Source organism: Chiloscyllium plagiosum, unplaced genomic scaffold, assembly GCF_037043375.1.
Source record: "Chiloscyllium plagiosum isolate Xiang-an unplaced genomic scaffold, Cpla_swu_hap1 HiC_scaffold_14, whole genome shotgun sequence".
NCBI lineage: Eukaryota > Metazoa > Chordata > Chondrichthyes > Orectolobiformes > Hemiscylliidae > Chiloscyllium > Chiloscyllium plagiosum.
Window position 1 is genome coordinate 119444749 of NW_028270152.1, and position 20119 is coordinate 119464867.

Genomic DNA, 20119 nt, shown 5'->3' on the forward strand with positions numbered 1-20119 from the left:
CTTGTGGTGATTTTTCAGTATGGGACACTCAGACCAGAATGGTCAGGATTCTTTGTGCCATTTGAACTGATGTGTTTCTTGTATCTCCTGCATAAGGACACAACTGGCCACAGGAACTGTGGCTGCCCGGGACCCAACAGATTCTGGACTGGAAAATCTTCCAGAGAGACTGGTCAGGCCTGAATGAGAATTTGCTCACTGAAATGCAGTTGGTAAAACCGCGCCATAAAGGGATATATTATCTCTCCCAGATGTGGAAACAGGATAGCTGTTAGGCACAGTTCCCATTATCCCTGATGTCGAAAGAAATACAAGAGTGCTTGTCACTATTGTCTGCATTGTCGACAGTTTTGACAAGGATTCAGATCAATGACATTTGTGTCAGTTATGAACTATTAACTCAGCTTTCTGTCTCTGCGGATGATACGAGACCAGCTGACTTTATAAAACTGTTTTGGTTGTTATTAATTCCCAAAAGTGTAAAGGGAGACAATTTGGTCAGTCACACCTGCCGCAGTGCATCCCGCAGTTTCCCTTTCACCCTGCATTTTCGGAAACACACATAATCTGCACATCCGTGGACTGTCAGAGGAAACCAGAGCACCTAATGGAACCGAAGCTGACACAGGGGAGAGTCCATGCAATCAGTCGCCGATGGTGAAATTCAAACCGGTCCGTGAAGCTGTCCTGTAACAGTACGAACTACTGTGCCGCCCTGCGTTGACGACTTTCAGAATCCACAGTATATCGCCTCATGGGTACTGCATGGTCCGGTTGCGGAGTGGATCCCACGCCCTGTCCCATTCTGACACGGCCTCCGATCACTCACTTCCTCAGCATAAGGGCAATTTTGTCGATAGCCCCGTTTAATAGATGAGTTCCAATTAATTCTAAATCGATTTCTCTCTAACCACGCAACCAAGGAAGTTTTCTGGGCTCTCTCAGAATTTCGCATTATATGAATACAAACATCTAAGCATCTTATAGAACCGATAAATTAATGCAACTTTCCCATCGCTGTCACTGAGCAGGGAACATTTCAGATTACACTTTGAGCAGCAAAAGAACGGTGAATTCCCATCAGCATCAGAGCAGTGGGAAGCGACAACCGCTGATTGTCACGGCGTTTCCTAGACACCTACTCAGCGTTCCTTTTCTCTGTCAACGTACAAAAGAGGAAAATTTTACAAAGAAGTCCGCATCTTACCTGGAGATAAGCAGAAAAGGAGGAGCAGCTCAAAGAGAACCATCGCTGTTTTCTGACTATCGAAGCCACATGAACTCCTGTTTTTATACAACAGGCAATAAACCTCAACAAAGGATTCACTGTCCAATGACAGAATAGCGAGCATAGCAAAACAGGTGAGGCGCCCAATAGGAGCGCTGCTTTTTGTACAAGACAACCGTCCCTGACACCGACAGATTCATCTACGTTTGTCTGGGTTGAACATTGCGCCACATTTCCTCATTGCCTAGAAAGTAAGATCATAAATTCTCGAAGAAAGAGAGAGAGAAGCAGAGTTCCCGTTTGGATATGGTGTGCATTTCCCTCAAGGGGCGTACCGTGTGCCAAAAAAGACCAAACAACGATCCCATCCAGGAAGTCGCTTGCGGATCTGAAGACAGGTAGGTGACAGATCCCAAGAACTGGCTGTTCGTACTATCAGTGACTGGCAATGACTTGAGTTTGGAGAGTTGGCACATCGAAGGAAACACCGTGCACCCATCTTCATTTCGCATACATAATCATTGGGGTGGAGGGCGGTGTGTTGGTCATTCAACCAGACATATACATGAACTGTTTAGCTGGAATGGCAGTGTGCGCAGTGTTAGCAAACCTGGTAAGAATGGCCGCGAAAAAGCAAACAGACAGGATTTCAGAGGAAATTGGACATTTTGCTCTATAAAATGCTGGAAGCAGCTCTGAAGTTCCAATTTATAATCCCCTGGTTTTAATGCGGACTGTGATTAACAATGCCAAATTATAATGTGAGTTTAGCTGTTCACTGCTGTTTATTCAGTGTCAGTCCAACGATCTGGAGACATCGAGGCCATTACCTTTGGTTTCAGTCTAGCTGGAGCTGAAACAACGGGAATCGTTGCCTGCAAGTCTGTTTCTGAGTGAGGCTGCTTGCTGGAGCAGTGCAGCTGGCGTTGGCTGCGGTGGTTCGGATCTGCCTATGGACATAAGCAATGCAACAGCGTTCAACGTGCATGGCCGAGTATGGCACTGCGGGATTAAACCTCTCTCACGCAGCGTTAAGTCATTCGCATGAGGAACAGCAAATTGAGCAAATTGTCGAAAAGAATTGCTAACAGATGTTTCGATGATCCCTATCCATTTACATTGTCGTCTGTTTGCAAAATTTTATTCAGCGAGTGAATTACGTTTCTAACCAGCAATGAGATCCAGAGGACATAGTGAAAATATTCATGGGAGATACTACTGCGTGAATCCACATTGACAACGATAACATCAAATTCGTTCAAATCTCCCCCACCCCCACAGCCCCTCATTCTGTTGGAAAAGTTGCCATTGTGTTTCCCATGTGGAATGGACAAACTTCTATTCGTCCTGAGAAGTGCTAGTGTCTTGACACTGTATCTCCGAAAGTCATTGATAGCAGATTTTGTAAACGTATGATTTAAAATGACAGAGCGTCGTCCAAACTCAGGATGACTTTGGAACTAGCAAAACTGTGTCAGAAACAAGAATGTATTTTAAGTCAGGCTTGGCCAATTTTTAAACTTTTGGATCTAATGTGTTCAGTTTTCCAAATATTGGCTGGATGCCTGAAATGCTTACTCCAAATCAATGACTATTATTGCGAGCCAATGTTTCAGTCACACTTCTGTTTTACTTTTCTGTGCATTGAAATTACTCCATAGAGGCCGGCATCCCATTACCCAGGCACTGTTTAGGACAAGTGCGTAACACTTGATATAAGTTCGGCTTCCTCAGAGACACCTCTTCGAGAGGAAAGAACCTCCCACACTTTAATTGTATCTGTCAGCCAATAACCCCTGGCTGAATCATATTAAATAATATTCTATGAAGTTCACCTGTCTGATCTAGTTTTAATCCCTACAAAACAATTACCATTAGCAATTCAAATGTATAAATGCCTCATAAGCACCACACGTGGACAAAAATTCTAATTCAGTTGCATTGATTGTCTCACTTGCAGTTGTACGACCAGAAAGAGCAACTCAACTTTTAACAGGAACAAACAGAAAGACGAAGAGAGAGGGAGAGAGATGAGGGACAGAGTTGCAGACAATCAGAGAGAGAATTGGAGAGAGCGAGAGAGAGAGTGAGGCCTATAGCTTTCACAACCATAACAGCTACAGAAAGCTGAAACTAAAACTGTGATTTTGTGGGATACCTCACATACTGGCTTCTTCTCTTGCATCAAATTAAATACAAGGGCTCATAAACGTTTTGTTTTTGATGGCTTCAGGTAGAACACTCGCCAATTCTGTCTCAACTTCCACTAATTTCAACAACAAAATAGAGCATAAAATGCACCTGTCAAAGCCATAGCACCTCCCCATCCAGTGATGGTTAAAAAACAGAATTTTGTTTTTGGCAAATGAGATTGACGCAGGCTTAATTCGGATCCTGACGATAATGTTCTGAAATATCTACTGTCCTTGCTCTTGTAGACAATAGAGAGTATGAGTTTGGAAGGCGCTGTCTGAACAATATTGATTATTCTCTCAACTATTTCCGGCTGCGACTTGTGCACAGGCATTCGAGGAAGAGGAAGTTTACGTGTTGCCAAAGAAGACATGTATTTAGCCAGGGATGCTATGAGACATCTTGAGTATTATTGCGGAAGCTTTCCACGTCGTAAGCTTTTCTTATTGTGCTTTGTAGATAGTTGGATTCCCTCCTCGGGTGACTGTCTATGTGGAGATTGCACATTCCCTCCGTGTCTGCTGGAGTTTCCTCTGAGTGCTCCAGTTCCTTCCACAATCCATAGATGTGGTGGTCAAGTGATTTAGCCATGCTAAATTGTCCATCGTGTTCGATGCGTTAGTCAGGTGTAATTATTGGGTACGGGAATGTGTCCGGTGGGTTCCACTTTGGACGGTCGGTGTGGACGTGTTGGACCGAAAGTCCTGTTTCCATGCTGTCGGGAATCTAATCTAATAACTGTGTACTGGTTCTCTTGAGAAAATTATTTTGCCAGAATGTTGTTGCAATGTCTGCTTCAGAAACAGTGGCTAAACAGCATTGAGATCCTTGAATTGTTGCCTTTTGTTGAAGTAAACAAAAGCAGCAAAAATGGGTGGAATCATTCTCACCGGGAAACAGGTTTTTAGTTTTCCCGTCACTTTAAGTTGGGGTGGGATTTGGAAAGAGATTGAAGCTCATAGACACAGATCTGCCCCTTTTACTGAAAAAAAAAACCTGGCTTACTCTGTCTGCTGCTACAGAGTTTTTCTTTTTTTTTCTTTTTCCTTTCTCCATGACTGAAGATAGCAGGTTAAAATGAAAAATCTGTGTTAATGGGAGGAAAAACCCCAACAAATACTGGAAAAAAAATCCCAGCAGGGTTGGCAGCATCTCGAGAGAGTAACCCGAGTTAACGATGCATCTGCAGTCATACTTCTTCGGAAATCATGGTTTTTGGTGGTGCTGCTACATTTTAACAGTTAAGGATTAATAGTTGAACAAAGTATACGTTTGGTCAACCATTTAATGGAATGTAAGTGATGCCAATTTTACATTCTTTGCGGTGTGTTAACTTTTTTTTTAAAGAAGAAAGTGTGTTTTACTTAAAGCCTCGTAGCTTGAAGAAATCAATCACATCTGGAACACTGCACTTTTTGCGTGCCTTTAAATCAATAAAGTTTAGGTTCGGGGGTATCTTCTTGAAAAGTTGTGAACGGAGCTTGTCCAGTTCGTAACAATTCCCACAGCTGTCACTGGACTAGATTCTGAAGTTTCAATGTCATCAAACGTGCATCAGACAAAAGATTGAAAATCAGAATGAGAAACTACAGGAAGACAATGGAATCGGTCTCACTCTGAAACTATCTATCAATGTATTCTAACAGATGAAAGGCTTAACAGACAATCAATTTTTCAACGTATAATTTCAGTTACATCACACTGCAAATTTTTGCTATAAATTCTGTGTTACGATCGAGCCCTTCACAATCACCTGATGAAGGAGCATCGTTCCGAAAGCTAGTTGGCTTCCAATTAAACTTGTTGGACTATAACCTGGTGCTATGTGACTTTTAACTTTGTACACCCCTTTACCCCCTCCTGAATCTCTGACCATGGCATACGAGGCTCGTACGCCGCCTGCTTCCCGACGGCTGCTGCCATCGGTGCACAGGTCCTAGTCTGCCTCGGCCAGGGGTTCTGTGTGCAACCCCTTACGTATCCTCCTCTCCTCAGCCACTCTGGCCACACAGTCGTGGGGCTTCAAGGATCTCCCATTCACTCCCACCATCATATTCCTCGTACTCCCCCTATCGGATGCAAACGTAATGTGCGGTGATAGAAGAGCATTCTCAATTCTAACCTGCCGCCCAGATGAAATGCTGAATGAGTTGGAGGCCAGAAAGTCTCCTATGCTGTGATCTGTGTGAATAGTTAAGGGATGACAGAGTACTAGATGGTCAGTGTTGTTTACCGCTTTCGTTACTGCTGCCACAAATCTGGCACAGCCTGGCTGTCCTGTCACAATGGGCTCTAAACGGCAGCTGTAATACCCCAGCACTCTCCTGCAGCCTCGGTCCTTTTGGTAGAGGACGGCGTTTACTATACCCCCAGTCTCTGCCACGTCCAGGTGGAAACCTTTCTTATAGTCTGGGTGCGCTAGCGTGGCCGCTGCTGCCAAATCTTGTTTCACCTCCTTGAATGATTTCTCTCTCTCCGCGTTCCATCGCAACTGACTCTTGAGCCTCTTTGCCCCAACCTCCGTGATCATTTCCCTGAGTGGGGATGTTATATTCACAAAGTCAGGGACGTAGGTGCGAGAATACCCACATAACCCCAGGAAGGCTATCATGTCTTGTACTGTTATAGGGGTGCCATAGGAGAGGATTGCTTCCCTGTGCGCTCTTGAAAGTGTGGTGCCCCCTTTTCCCACTATCCGTCCCATAAAGGAAACTGATTTTCGGGCTATCTGGCACTTTTCCCGTTTCACCTTAAAACCGGCTGCCACAAGGCTGTCCAGCAAGGTGCGGACCGCCTCCAAAATTTGGGTGTCAGTTTCACTGGCAATCAACAAATCATCGACATACTGTATGATTGTGGTACTGGTGGGAAGCGATATCTGCTTAGGTATAGGGGTCAAAGCCTCACTAAACAGGCCTGGGGAGTCTTTGTACCCCTGCGGGAGGTGATTGTATGTGTACCGCTCTCCCTCAAAGGTGAAGGCAAACCACTCCTGACACTCTGGGTGCAGTGGAAGGCAGAAGAATGCGTTAGCCAGGTCTATGACAGAGAAAAAACGGCTGGCAGGCGTGAGCGCCTGCAGTGCAACGTAGGGGTCAGGGACCTTCAGGTTTAAAGTCTCCGTGGCTTCATGTATCCTTCGGTGGTCATGGACCATGTGCCACCCCTTGCCCAGCCCCTTGGAGATGGAAAGGATTGGCGTATTCCAGTGTCCCCCCTTCACTTTCCTGAGGACCCCCACTTCTAGCAGTCCCCTGATTGTTGGGCGAATCCCTTCCCTCTGTTCTCAGGTGAGAGGATATTGTGTCACCCAGATGCAGCGTTTAACAGAAGGTTTCAGCTGCAGGTGGACTGCCCCGTCCAGTTGGCCAGTGTCCTGCGGGTGTACCGTCCAGAGGACGGGGTCTATATCACGCAGCATTTGTGCCGCTTTCCAGTGGTCAACATTGTCCAAAAGGAGGGACCTGTCCACCGCCATTTTTTCGTAAACCCCTTCTTCTAGCACATCGATGGGGCGTCTCTGGAAGCAGCCATCCAGTGACACCTCATCGAGGCCTTCTCCTATTCTTTGGTACTCGCATCTTAGTGCGGCAAGGACCATGGGTCCCAGGTTCCGGGCCTTTGATCCGGGTGCTATTGCGAGTGTGACATGCGGGGCAGCCTGTTCCCCTAACTGATACCACTCTGCCTGGTCCGGATGCAGGCTGACTGCAGCGGCAATCCCTTCCTTCCCGGCGATGAGATACGTGAGTTTAATCATATCCCTTGTATCCCCCAGGTGGGCGTTGAAGCGGTCGTCGTACTCAGGGTCATAATGGGCGACATAATTTAGCGTTACGTGGTAGGGGTCTTTTGGGGGGAGGTACGTCTGGGAGCCTGGAATAGATGGGAGCCAGTTTTCAAATTCCCCCATCAATCCCCTTCCCTCCACCACGTACAACAGCCGAATCCAGTAAATGTCTACAGATGTAACTCCGAGTCCCCTGAAGTGGGGGCAAGCAAGAATTGTCCCATCCCCCTTAAGTCCGGGGAGGGATCCCCAGGCCATAGGAGTCGCAACCCCTCAGTTGATCAGTGGATACAGACCCCTAACTTGGTAAGAGCATCCCTCGCCAGCAGGTTAACTGGACACTTCGGGGCCAGGAGTAGGGACAGAGAGATCTTTTGTTCCCCGATGGTTATTGTTGCTGGCACGGTGTAAGGCTGTTCCTCGACCCTCCCCGAGAATCCCACAGTCTCCAGTATCCTGCCCGAGAGGGTCAGGCCCCTTGGTAATTTAGTAATTGTGGAGGCAGATGCCCCTGTATCAATCAGAAATAGGAAATTCTCCCCACACACCTTTCCTCGAATCATAGGGGGTCTATTGGGGGGTGCCGCTTTGAGGGCCAGGGGACTGCAAGATTCTCGTGGGCACCGTCAGCACTCTTCCTCAGACCACCGGGAGTAGCTGTGCTCCTCATCGGGCCCCATCAGTGCACCCTGTACTACCCCTTGTGTTCCTCTGCCCCGGGCCTGAACCCAACCTCTCCGTTTATTCATATCCCGGGGTCTCTCATTACTGTCCCGTCCATCCCGTTCCCCGGGACGCAGTCCCGAGTGTTTAGTCATAAATCGATCTTCCCTTCCTGTGTTACACTCGAGGGCGAAATGTCCAATCCCATTGCAGGACCAACATCTCACCCTCTGGTCACAGTTCTGGAAGCAATGGTCAGTTCCCTTGCATGTCCAGCAGTGATCGCGCTGCCTTCCCCCACCCCCCGGAACCGCCTCTGCGCGTCTGAAGACAGCTGTTGTTGGCTGTCGTGGGCCGACACATGGCTGTCATATTCTGCCCTGTCAGGGCTGGGACGTGGCAGGGCCTTGCGTGCATTGGGCTGTGGGGAACTGTACATCTGGGTGGCTGGAGGCACGAGCTCCCGCGCGGCGCTCTTTGCCCCCACCTGCTCTAAAATCTTCCCAAACTGCTCTAAGATATGTGTAGTCGTCTTGGAGGCCTGCCCTTCGACTTTCATCTTTTCCGAGGTACGGTGCCTGTTCAGATAGTGATGTACCTGTTTCCTCCATATGTCCTCCTTCATTGAATCCACCCCCACCAGGTCTTTCAATTTGCTCTGCACTGGTGCAGGTAGTCCCTCGGTCACCCCCTCCGGAAATGTGCTATTGCCAAGGGAGAGCTATCTGGCCTTTCACCTGTCCCAGCCTGCCATAGGTCCCAGGCCCTCCCCAGGTATTCATGTACGTCGTCCCCGTCCTTTAGTCTGAGGGTCCCCAACGCGTCCAGTGAGAAAGTAGTGGGGAAGCTGTCCCACAGGGACCGCCAGATTAAATTTCGGTAGAGGTCAAACGAGACAGTTTCATCTGACCTGGAACACCTAGCCAGTCTTTCTGTCCTGATTAGCGCCTCCTCTGCTCGGATGCGTACCATTATGGTTCTAAAATCCGCCAGCGCTCGTTTCTCATGACAGGTCTCTCTCTAGAAAGTCGCTATCCAGGCAGACGCCCCGTTGGCAATCTGAGGAAGCCTCCTGACCAGGGCGTCTAGGTCTGTCCGTGACCAGGGGACATACTTCTCTACCTCCATACTAGTGGCGAGGAGAGGCGCTTGCACGGGTGGCATAGTGGCGAAAGTCCCCTGCATTGGGCCGCCGTGGGGCCGTGGGAGTGATGTGTAGGACCCCTTATCAAAATCCCCAATAATCTCCCCCTCGTCCTCCGAGGAGGTGGTATCTAGCTGGGAGTCATACTTGCTCCCTCTTAGGGAACCAGTTTTGACCCGCCACAGCTTGAGTCTATTGTCTAGGTTACGGACCTTTCTTTTAGCTTCCATAGCAGTATTATTCTCCCTTAACTTGGCCCTGATCTCCCCCAATATCTCCCCTGTTGGTGGCCGCGAGTCGGGGGTCTTCGGGACTGGGGTGGACTCGTCAGTGTATGCATCAACGGGTAAAGTAACAGTCGCGGCTAAAAAGTCTCGCTCCCGGGTGAGACCGTCCGAAACAGTTGGGCCATTAGGGGAACAAACCGGTCTGTATCGCCAGTGCGGAGTAAAGGTCACAACCATTTTTGTTTTCCATTCCCGGGAGCTATCAGTGCTCGGGGGTGCCCACCCAGCGGGGGGCTTGCCTCGCACAATTGTTTGGAGAGCCGAATAATGTGGTGACCTGTCGAGACCGTCCAGAATCTTGATCATTAATGTGGGATTTTTAAATGTTTCCCTCAATCTTGTCAGGATAATCCCCATTTGTTCTGGTGCTTGGGCAATCACCAGGTCCAACGTTTCCTTATGCAGGGCTACGCTATCCAGCAGTAACTGACTATGAATAGGCATGTCCCCACCGTCCCTGCAGTGCCACCAGGGCACTCCGGGACGTGCTGTCCTGAGGTGAGTCAACTTAGGTGGTCCGAAATTCAGGTCCCCCATGTCGGATCTCCCCTGAAGGGAACCGCTTCAAGAACAGTACGTCTTTCAAAACCTGACCTTCGCGTGGCAGATCTCTGCTCTTAACAACCGGTCTAAGGCAGACGTCTGTACGGTTAAACCCTCTTCAGGAGAAGAGCTCCGACCTTTGTCACCCCGGGTATGTTCGGTGGTCACAACAAATATACAAACCAAAAATCCGTCAGGTTTAAGTGCTCAGTAACATGGATCCAGGAAGTCGAATATGGTCAGCGCTCAGGTAGGTAACGTCAGGTAATCGTCAGGCAGAACTATCTGCAAAATCGGGCAAAACAGATATGCGCTCCGGCTCCGAAAGCTGCGCTAGGGATTCATGTAAAAAACAGATAGGCGCTCCGGCTCCGAAAGCTGCGCTAGGGACTCAGGCAAAAACAGATATGCGCTCCGGCTCCGAAAGCTGCGCTAGGGACTCAGGCAAAAATAGATATGCGTTCCGGCTCCGAAAGCTGCGCTAGGGACTCAGGCAAAAACAGATGTGCACTCCGGCTCCGAAAGCTGCGCTAGGCATTCAGTTAAAAACAGATATGCGCTCTGAAATAAACACTCTAGGTAAGTTAAAAGGTTAGTAAAAGCTTACCAGTCAGGACTCTGCGATGCTGCTGTCAAATTGATCAGGTTTGTTTTGGGTTGGTGAGGGTCGGAGAGCAGACAAGAAACTAACTGAGAGTAAATCTAACTACTGGAAGCCTTAGGTTTAACAGGCGCTTCCTCACCTTTAGAAAACTTCGGCCGAAGGTTGTCTGCTCCCTGATCCGCCAACGTTGCCACCTTGCCGTTGTCTCTTTTCCTTCCCGCGTCGGGGTCACCAAATGTTAAGACGGACCCGCAGGGTCCCGTCTTTGCGTGTTCTTTCGGAAGGAGAGACTCACACTGGCAACTATGGTTAGACGCAGACAGCAGTTTATTCACAGAATCTTAACTGGTACAACGAATCTATAAGCATGCATTCGTTGGAGAAGGCGTTCTCCCTTCCCGTTCAAACTTGACACAATTAGACTTCGCGCTGCCTGGAGTCCCCGGTTAGTTCGCCTTCCCCATTGGTCCATTCATCTGTGCGCGCTGGGGATCCGTCCTCCTATTGGACGCATCGAAGTGCCTGTCCAGCTCCTGCTGTGCTTGACAATGGCTCAGCCATCCCCGGGAGCGGTTCCGATCCCGTATTCAATAGTTCATTGTTTCAAGGAAATACTATGCGTCTGACAGGCTAGCCATTTTCAATAGTTTCAGTTTAACTAAATTGTCAATTACACTTATCAACTTTAGACTTAAATAGAGCCATTCACACTCACTAGTTACAGGTTCCGATAGAGCAATTCACACTTGTCTGACAGTTACAGATTCCGATCAGTTTGTTTATTAATCCCGAGTTTCGATGGGGCAACTGATGCTGGCTGGTATTTACAGGCTCCAAGATTTAATTAACATTATGCATATCCCTTACAAGCTCCAGCAGTCATGCAGTCGCCTGCAGCAGCTCGCCTTGCTGTTGTTAACCATTTCAGGGCTGGAAGTGTCACCCTCCCTAGCCCTACATTAAACACCCCAGTGAAATCTCCCCAACAATATTTAAGTCATTGTTTAAGTGTGCATATTATTCAGTACAACAAAAAGAATTAAGGAAACAATGCACAGCCGAATGTACGGCAAACTAAATGCAGTACCAACGCCGCAGGTTTCAAATCACAGCTTGTCCATTCAAAGAATTCACCGCCTCATACTTGTCACTCAGTCAGATAGTACAACCGTTGATGACTGAGGAGATATGTATATTCACTTGCACATTGAGGCTTATTCTGTCCTGGACATTGTTCCAGTGTTGTCATCAGCATATTTGTGCCAGGAACAAGTCTACAGTCGCTCTAAATAGGCAGAAGCTATTACTAATTTTGCAGTGCATTCGCCTGGATATTTCACAGTGTGATTGAGCTCATTTCCGAATTGATGCTGTGTTACAGTGTAAAAGAAAGTATTGGCAAATATTGAGGAGCAAATATTGAAGTTCACCTGTCTGATCTAGTTTTAATCCCTACAAAACAATTACCATTAGCAATTCAAACGTATAAATGCCTCATCAGCACCACACGTGGACAAAAATCCTAATTCAGTTGCATTGATTGTCTCACTTGCAGTTGTACCACCAGAAAGAGCAACTCAACTTTTAACTAGAACAAACAGAAAGACGGAGGGAGAGGGAGAGAGATGAGGGAGAGAGTTGCAGACAAAGAGAGAGAATTGGAGAGAGAGAGAGAGAGAGTGAGACTTGTCGCTTTCACAACCACAAAAGCTACAGAAAGCTGAAACTAAAACTGTGATTTTGTGGGATACCTCACAATCTGGCTTCTTCTCTTGCATCAAATTAAATACAAGGGCTCATAAACGTTTTGCTTTGAAGGCTTCAGGTAGAACACTCGCCAATTCTGTCTCAACGTCCACTAATTTCAAAAACAAAATAGAGCATAAAATGCACCTGTCAAAGCCATAGCATCTCCCCATTCAGCGATGGTTAAGGAACAGAATTTTGTTTTGGCAAATGAGATTGACGAAGGCTTAGTGCGGATCTGACGATGATGTTCTGAAATATCTACTGTCCTTGCTCTTGTAGACAATAGAGAGTGAGTTTCGAAGGCGCTGTCTGAACAATATTGATTATTCTCTCAACTATTTCCGGCTGCGATTTGTGCACAGGCTTTCGAGGAAGAGGAAGTTTAAGTGTTGCCAAAGAAGACATGTACTTAGCCAGGGATGTTATGAGACTTCTTGAGACTTATTGAGGAAGCTTTCTACCGAGTAAGCTTTGCTTATTGTGCTTTGCAGATAGTTGCATTCCCTCCTCGGGCGACTGTCTATGTGGAGATTGCACATTCCCTCCGTGTCTGCTGGAGTTTCCTCTGAGTGCTCCAGTTCCTTCCACAATCCAAAGATGTGGTGGTCAAGTGATTTGGCCATGCTAAATTGTCCATCGTGTTAGATGCGTTAGTCAGGTGTAATTATTGGTACGGGAATGAGTCCTGGCGGGTTTCACTTTGGACGATCGGTGTGGACTTGTTGGACGTAAAGTCCTGTTTCCATGCTGTCGGGAATCTAATCTAATAACTGTGTACTGGTTCTCTTGCGAAAATTATTTTGCCCGAATGTTGTTGCAATGTCTGCTTCAGAATCAGTGGCTAAACAGCATTGAGATCCTTGAATTGTTTCCTTTTGTTGAAGTAAACAAAAGCAGCATATATGGGTGGACTCATTGTCACCGGGAAACAGGTTTTTAGTTTACGCATCATTTTAAGTTGGGGTGGGATTTGGAAAGAGATTGAAGCTCATAGACACAGATCTGCCCCTTTTGCTGAAAAAAAACTGGCGTACTCTGTCTGCCGCTCCAGCGTTTTTCTTTTTATTATTTTTCCTTTCTTCATGACTGAAGATAGCAGGTTAAAACGAAGAATCTGTGTTTATGGGAGAAAAAATCCCAGCAAATACTGGAAAAAAAGCCAGCAGGGTTGGCAGCATCTCGAGACAGTAACCCGAGTTAACGTTGCGTCTCCAGTCACACTTCTACGGGAATCATGGTTTTTGGTGGTGCTGCTACATTTTAACAGTTGAGGATTAATAGTTGAACAAAGTATACGTTTGGTCAACCATTTAATAGAGTGGAAGTGATGCCAATTTTGCATTCTTTGCGGTGTGTTAACTTTTTTTTAAAGAAGAAAGTGTGTTTTGCTTAAAGCCTAGGAGCTTGAAGAAATTAATCACATCTGGAACACTGCACTTTTTGCATGCCTTTAAATCAATAAAGTTTAGGTTCGGGGGTTTCTTCTTGAAAAGTTGTGAACGGCGCTTGTCCAGTTCGGAACAATTCCCACAGCTGTCACTGGACTAGATTCTGAAGTTTCAATGTCATCAAACGTGCATCAGACAAAATCAGTATGAGAAACTACAGGAAGACAATGGAATCGGTCTCACTCTGAAACTATCTATCACTGTATTCTAACAGATGAAAGGCGTAACAGACAATCAATGTTTCAACGTATAATTTCAGTTACATCACACTGCAAATGTTTGGCATAAATTCTTTGTTACGATCGAGCCCTCCACAATCACCTGATGAAGGAGCGTCGCTCTGAAAGCTAGTTGGTTTCCAATTAAACCTGTTGGACTATAACCTGGTGCTGTGTGACTTTTAACTTTGTACACCCCAGTCCAACACCGGCACCTCCAAATCGGTCTCACTCTGTGAATGACTTCTCTACATTTGGCAAATACAACAGTAACATGTTAAATGAAATACACAAGGTGTGCATTGTCTGTAAAATATACAAAATAAACAAAATGTTTTCGAGAAACTCGGCAATTCTGGCTGCATCTGTGAAGAAAAATCAGAGGTAACCTATCGAGTCCAGTGACTCTTCATCAGTAACGTCATTGAGGTAAGTGAAGGCCATGAAGCTACCCTTCATTGTTGAGGGATCACTCCTTAATGACTTCCGCAATGTGCGCTTTAGTCAGAAGTGTTGACATCAATTTGTGATTTTATTTCTTGAGCAGTTATAACATGTTTTTGAAAACGGTATCATTGCAGCTGATGTAAGGCTTTTGCTCAAGTGAGTTCAACGAATATCAATGATGAGATGCACAACCATGTTAGTCAGGATGTATTTCAATTGTATTCCAGGGCCCACTTGAATGGGTCAGTTCAGAGGATCTTGCTGAACTATCAATTCCAGACTAATTAAAACAGTTTCTTATCTAAGAAATGGAAGAAGCAGTAATTGATGAGTTAGAGCGAAGTCACTAGCCGATTCTAGCAGCTGTTCAGATCCCTGGTTATCTCCTTTGTAAATTGTTGATGTTGAACATCAATGTGAGCTCTGCATGTTCTTGATACAGTTCAAACTGATTTATTTCAGAACATCTTGTTGCGTTTAAAAATTGAGCAAAGTGAGTTAGTCTGTGCACAGTGTTACACTGCTTTAGATTGCGTCGTATCTGCAACGAGTTTGCGTTGTTAATTTCTAGCATTCAGTCCTACTTTAACAAAACGGGGCATGTATATTTAAAAAGTGTGGTGTTTTCGATCTCTCAGGGGCAGTTGTGAGTCAGCAGAATTCTGGGCATCAAAGGTTAATAAATGATTTTTTTAATGAAAAGAAGTCATGACGGCAGAGCTCGTTCCTTGATGACCAATGAAGTGATAGAAAAGCAGGGATATTCAGAAATATTCATGCATGTCGATATGAGGATGAATGTGTGTGAAATTATCTATTAGCAATGCAGGCTCTAAGGGATAAATGAGCAACTGATGGATTTCTGATTGTATCTTCAAAGGGTTAACAAATTGTCATTTTCCTTGAGTATTGTTGTTGAGAAAAAGACTTCTGGCCAAGAGATGGGAGTAGACAGTCATCAATTTTTACCAGGTTTTACTTGTGAGCCTGGCGATCAGAATAAGTATAACCAAATACCTTTCTTGTGGAGGCCGGCCGTTCAGTCCATGGAATCCACACCAATCTTCCAAAGAATGTCCAATCCAGCTCCCCAAAACCTGCAGCCTGCATTCCACATGGCTCACACATCGACACTGCACATCCCTGGATATTATGGGCTATTTACCACGTATAACCCACGTTCTGTGCACATCTTTGTACTGTGAGAGAAAATCGGAGCTCTCAGAGGAAATCCATGCAGACAGAAGGGGAATGTACAAACTTCCTATGGTCGCCTGAGGATGAAATTGAACCGACGTGTCTTACACAGTGAAGCAGCTGTGTTACCCATTGAGTCACTGTGCCAAGAAAAACCGTTTGATATAAATCCTTTCATGAGTACAACTCTGTTTTCCAGTCCTTATAATACGTAGAGGAAGCTGGAAATCGTCTCGCCCTATTCTGAGGTTTATGTTTATTCGGATTTTACAATATTGACTATCAGTCTGATGTTGTAAAATATTGTGCATAATCGAGCCTAAAACAGATGGTAGTAAGATTTTAAATTAGGGGAGAAAAAGATCAGAGATTATTGTCATTTAGAAAGCGAATAACATCGAGCACATGCAGGCACAGAAATTGATCAGGAAGAAGTCAGTACAGCTATGGATGTGGGTAGAGCGAGCATGATCGGTAACAGATTAGGTTAGATCAAAGGATGAAGATATCACACAGACCGAGTGAAGAAAGACACAGGAGGAAGCAACTGTGGGTTTGAAAGGAGACTGTGTTTTGCAGAGTTGAGATGGAGACGCAAAATGGCAATTGGGAGTGTCTGAGAGAGAGTGACAGCAAGGGATGGAGAATAAATTAGAGCGATAGATAGGGATGAAAAGGTATTGAGATGGATGGGAGAAGCTGTGAAACTAACAAACCGTGCACAATAATTCACGGGAGAAGCTGATTTTTGTTTCTTGACAGAATTCTGTCTTATTGAGCGATATTGCAAATTGGCCACACTTGTTGCAACTATGTTAGTTTCAGTATAACAGTTTCTTCCATAAACCTGTTACCATTCCGAAATTCACAACCGCATTTGAGTCCAATGTTGGATCAATATCTTCATAACCCAGTATTTTGTAACTGAACATAAAAAAAACCTTTCTCACAGAAATTGCAAAAGCACAAGTCTGATGGTCTGGAATTCAATTGAGTTGCATAAAAATCGGCCGTGTGGAATTATTAAACTTGGTTTTCACCCTTCGCTTACCTGTCACTAACTTCAAAGGCCAGAGGGATTAATAATTGATATGGATCTTGAACCATTTACTGTTAGGTTTGTTAAAGAAGCACGGCTGCAGTGGAATCCTTCACAGATTGCTGACAGTGTGGAAACAGGCCATATAGCCAAAATGACCACAACGACCCTCCGAAGAGTAACCAGTTCCCTGTTCTATTGCTACATATTTACTCCTGACGTTTGAACCTAACCTCCATAACCTTGAACACGATGTGCAATTTTTCATCTCCAATTCACCTTACCTGCATATATTTGGATTAAAGACAAAAACCGGAGCTCCCGGAGGAAACTCACACACACACGGGGAAGATTCTTCTTTCTCTTTTTTTTAAAAATGGAATCCCGAAAGTGTGGAAACAGGTCACTTGGCCCCACAAGTCCACACTGATCCTTCGAAGAGTATCCCATTCAGATCCATACCCCGACTCGATTACTCTGCATTTTGCCTGACGATTGTACCTACATTACACATCCCTGTACACTATGGGCAATTTCGCTTGGTCAATTCACCTGATGTGCACGTGTTCTGAATATTGGCGAAAGCTTACTCACACATGGGAAGAACGTGCAAATTCCACACAAGCTGTCTTCCGAGGCTGCAACTGAACTTGGTTGTCTCACGCTGTGAGGAAGCAGTGCGAACAACTTAGACACAAGCAAATGTAAGGAATTCTGGTAGAAGCTCAGATATCGTAATCTCAGCATCACTATATGTATATAGATTCTAATCCAATCATAGTCGATAAATTTGAATTTAATGATTAAATAAACTCGCATCATGACAAGTTTTCTCCCTGTTTCGTTTAGTGGAGGAAATCAGTCGGCCTACGTGTGAAATCAGAAGAGACAAAAAAAAACTGCAGATGGTGAAATCCAAGGCAGGCAAGCAGGAGGCTTGGAAAACAAGGGAAGTCCGGCAGCATCAGGAGGTGAAGATATCAAAGTTTCGGGTGTGACCTTCCTTCAGTCCTGGAGATGGGTGTAAGTGGATCCATAGATTAAGCAGCGTAGTGGTTGAGGATCGCAGTGTGGTGTGTTTGGGACACGTGAAATCAAATAGAGGGTACGGCCTGGTTGGTTGATGGGAACAATGCATTCGTTTTGTTTCTGGAAAAAAAATGCTTGGTTAGTGGAATGGAAGAGGGGGACAGGGGAGGGGCTGGAATGGTGCTGGGGATAGGAAATGAAGGTATTTGAGATTAGAGAACTCATTTCAGTCCATATTCTCTGCACGCAGAGAATGAGGTGCCGTTTCCCACAACCTGCAGTCAGATACGCTGTGGCAAAGAAGGAGGCGAAGGATGGACATGCTGGAAAACGAATTACAACAGTCAACGACTAGGAGGTCAGGCCGGCTCCTGCAGGCCAGGCTGAGATACTTAGTGAAACGTGGCCTCAGTTTATTCTTGCTCTCGCTGAAGACGAGTAGACCTCATATGAACCGCTGGATACAGTAAACTAGTTTGGAGAGGAGAAGGTGAACATCAGTTCTACTGGAAAGACAGTTTGGGACCCGGGATGGAGGTGAGTGAGTGGTAGTGTGCCAATAGTTTTTCCATGCCTTAAGTCGTATGGGAATGTGCCTTTGGGTTCGGGTGCGTTTAAGGGGCAATGTCACCAAAAATCTGGGGACTGGAACGAGACTTGATGTACTCATGAGGGGTAGGGGGTTGGTGAGAGCAACGTATTCTTGGTGTTGTGGTTCAATTAGAGTTGTCAGAAGTGTTTAAGGATTATTGGTTGAATGTAGAGACTGGTCAGCCGTTGTCTGAACGCAAGGGTGAACTTTTTTTAATTTGTGTAAAGTGGTTTTGAGAGCAGCGCAGTGGGGAATGGAGGAGGTGCGCTCGAGGGATCTCTGAATGACAAGGCAGAGAAACACTTTGATCAAAATGGGTGGACATCTATGATGCTTGATAGTGGAATGTCTCTTCATCCAAGCAGATGCATTATCGGCTGAAGTATGACGTGAATGCAGTGGACTGCTTGCCTGCTGTTGGCAGGGAAAGGGTGTCGTTCGTCTAGCGAGGAGAGTCTGTGGGTTTTCTAGCACTCATCCGCCTGGACATTGCACCCGAGATAGAAATGGAGATGTCAAGACAGGGGAGGTTGATGTCTGGAATGGACCAAGTGTGACTCCTGCAATGTGCCTCATTGTTAACTTCCCTGGAGCGGTTGTAGTGTGTGATAAAATACTGACATAGTATACTATTAAATGCATGAACGATTAATAGAACACTTCCATTCTTGCTTCAATTATTCCAAACTACCTTATTCTGTCAAGCTGTCGTCACTTGAGTTTCATAACCGTTGCTCTCTTGAGAAACCCAACGTTATTTTCAAAGTTGGAAATCACACAACGCCAAGCTTTAGTTCAACAGGTCCATTCTAATTATTAGATGACCTTTTCCTATTCATGTATAATTATCCATATCATGATTAGAATAACTTCTGCATTTTTCTTTATAGAGAACATTGACAAAATATAATTTCATTCTCGCCTTCAATTTTTCAATATTAACATACTAAAAGTTTTATGAAGTACTTTCTACAGTGATGAAAGTCACTGTACTGGATTGAAAAATATTTTTATTTAAGACTCTGTTTATGACTCTGTCAGTTTATGTTGTGATGACTGTTATGTCCCTTGGCATCTGTTACTGCATGTCTGAGATCTTGTCTTTTCTGTCTGAGCTTGTGATCCTTCTCTGTCTTTCTTCCTAAATCCATGCTTCAATATTCATGGCTCACAATTACGGGAAGAAGAAATGGAGAACTCTGGGGTAAGTGGTGTTTAGTCGGCACCAAGGATAATTTTTGTCATTTTTCATTTTCTATCTATCATGCTTTGTCATTTTTTTCAGATTAACCCTTTTGTGCTCTGGCATCATGTTGGATGATCCTTATCTACTCACATAAATCTGTTCTAACATTGTTTAGGCTACTAAGAGACTTTAGAAATGGTAGCCCCAATCCCTTAAAATTACATAATCATGGTTTAAAATTAAGTGTAATCTTTTTAATACAGGGAAAGAATAACTGTTTGAGATAAATATTTTAAATATAAAAACAAGGATTAAGGTGGAAGTCATCATTCTGTTGACAGTTATATATTGTACAATAGCTCGAGTGTCAAGGAACAATTTTAGAAATCTCAGCATTTGGGAACTTTTGGGCAAAGCTTCGAATGGGCCTTTTTGATCTTATGAAGAAGGAAGTGTTCTTTGAGTGCTCCCGTTTCCTCCCACAGTCAAAAATAATGTGCAGGTTGGGTGAATTGGCCATGCTAAATTGCCCGTAGTGTTCGGTGAAGGGGTAAATGTAGGGTAATGGGTCCGGATGGGTTGCTCTTCGGAGGGTCGGTGTTGGACTTGTTGGGCCGAAGGGCCTGCTTCCACATTGTAAGTAATCTAATCTAACCTAACAGGTCTGTTTGCAAACACTACCTTTAGGAGCGCTGCTTCTTCATCAGCTAGTTATGGAGTTCCAAACGTCTTAGAAAATATTAATTTAATTCCCACATTTCT

At 45.2% G+C, this 20119-nt stretch overlaps 1 long non-coding RNA gene across 2 annotated transcripts; it reads left to right on the forward strand.

Moving 5' to 3' along the window:
- Positions 1–1584: 1584 nt before the first annotated feature.
- On the forward strand, positions 1585–18805 carry LOC148148196 (uncharacterized). 2 transcript variants are annotated; one of them, XR_015759335.1, is made up of 4 exons: positions 1585–1626; positions 17400–17573; positions 17830–18116; positions 18537–18805. It is a non-coding gene; the product is annotated as an uncharacterized LOC148148196 (long non-coding RNA). The 2 variants fall into 2 exon arrangements; XR_015759334.1 differs by lacking the exon at positions 1585–1626 and adding an exon at positions 14975–15114.
- The last annotated feature ends 1314 nt before the right edge of the window (positions 18806–20119 follow it).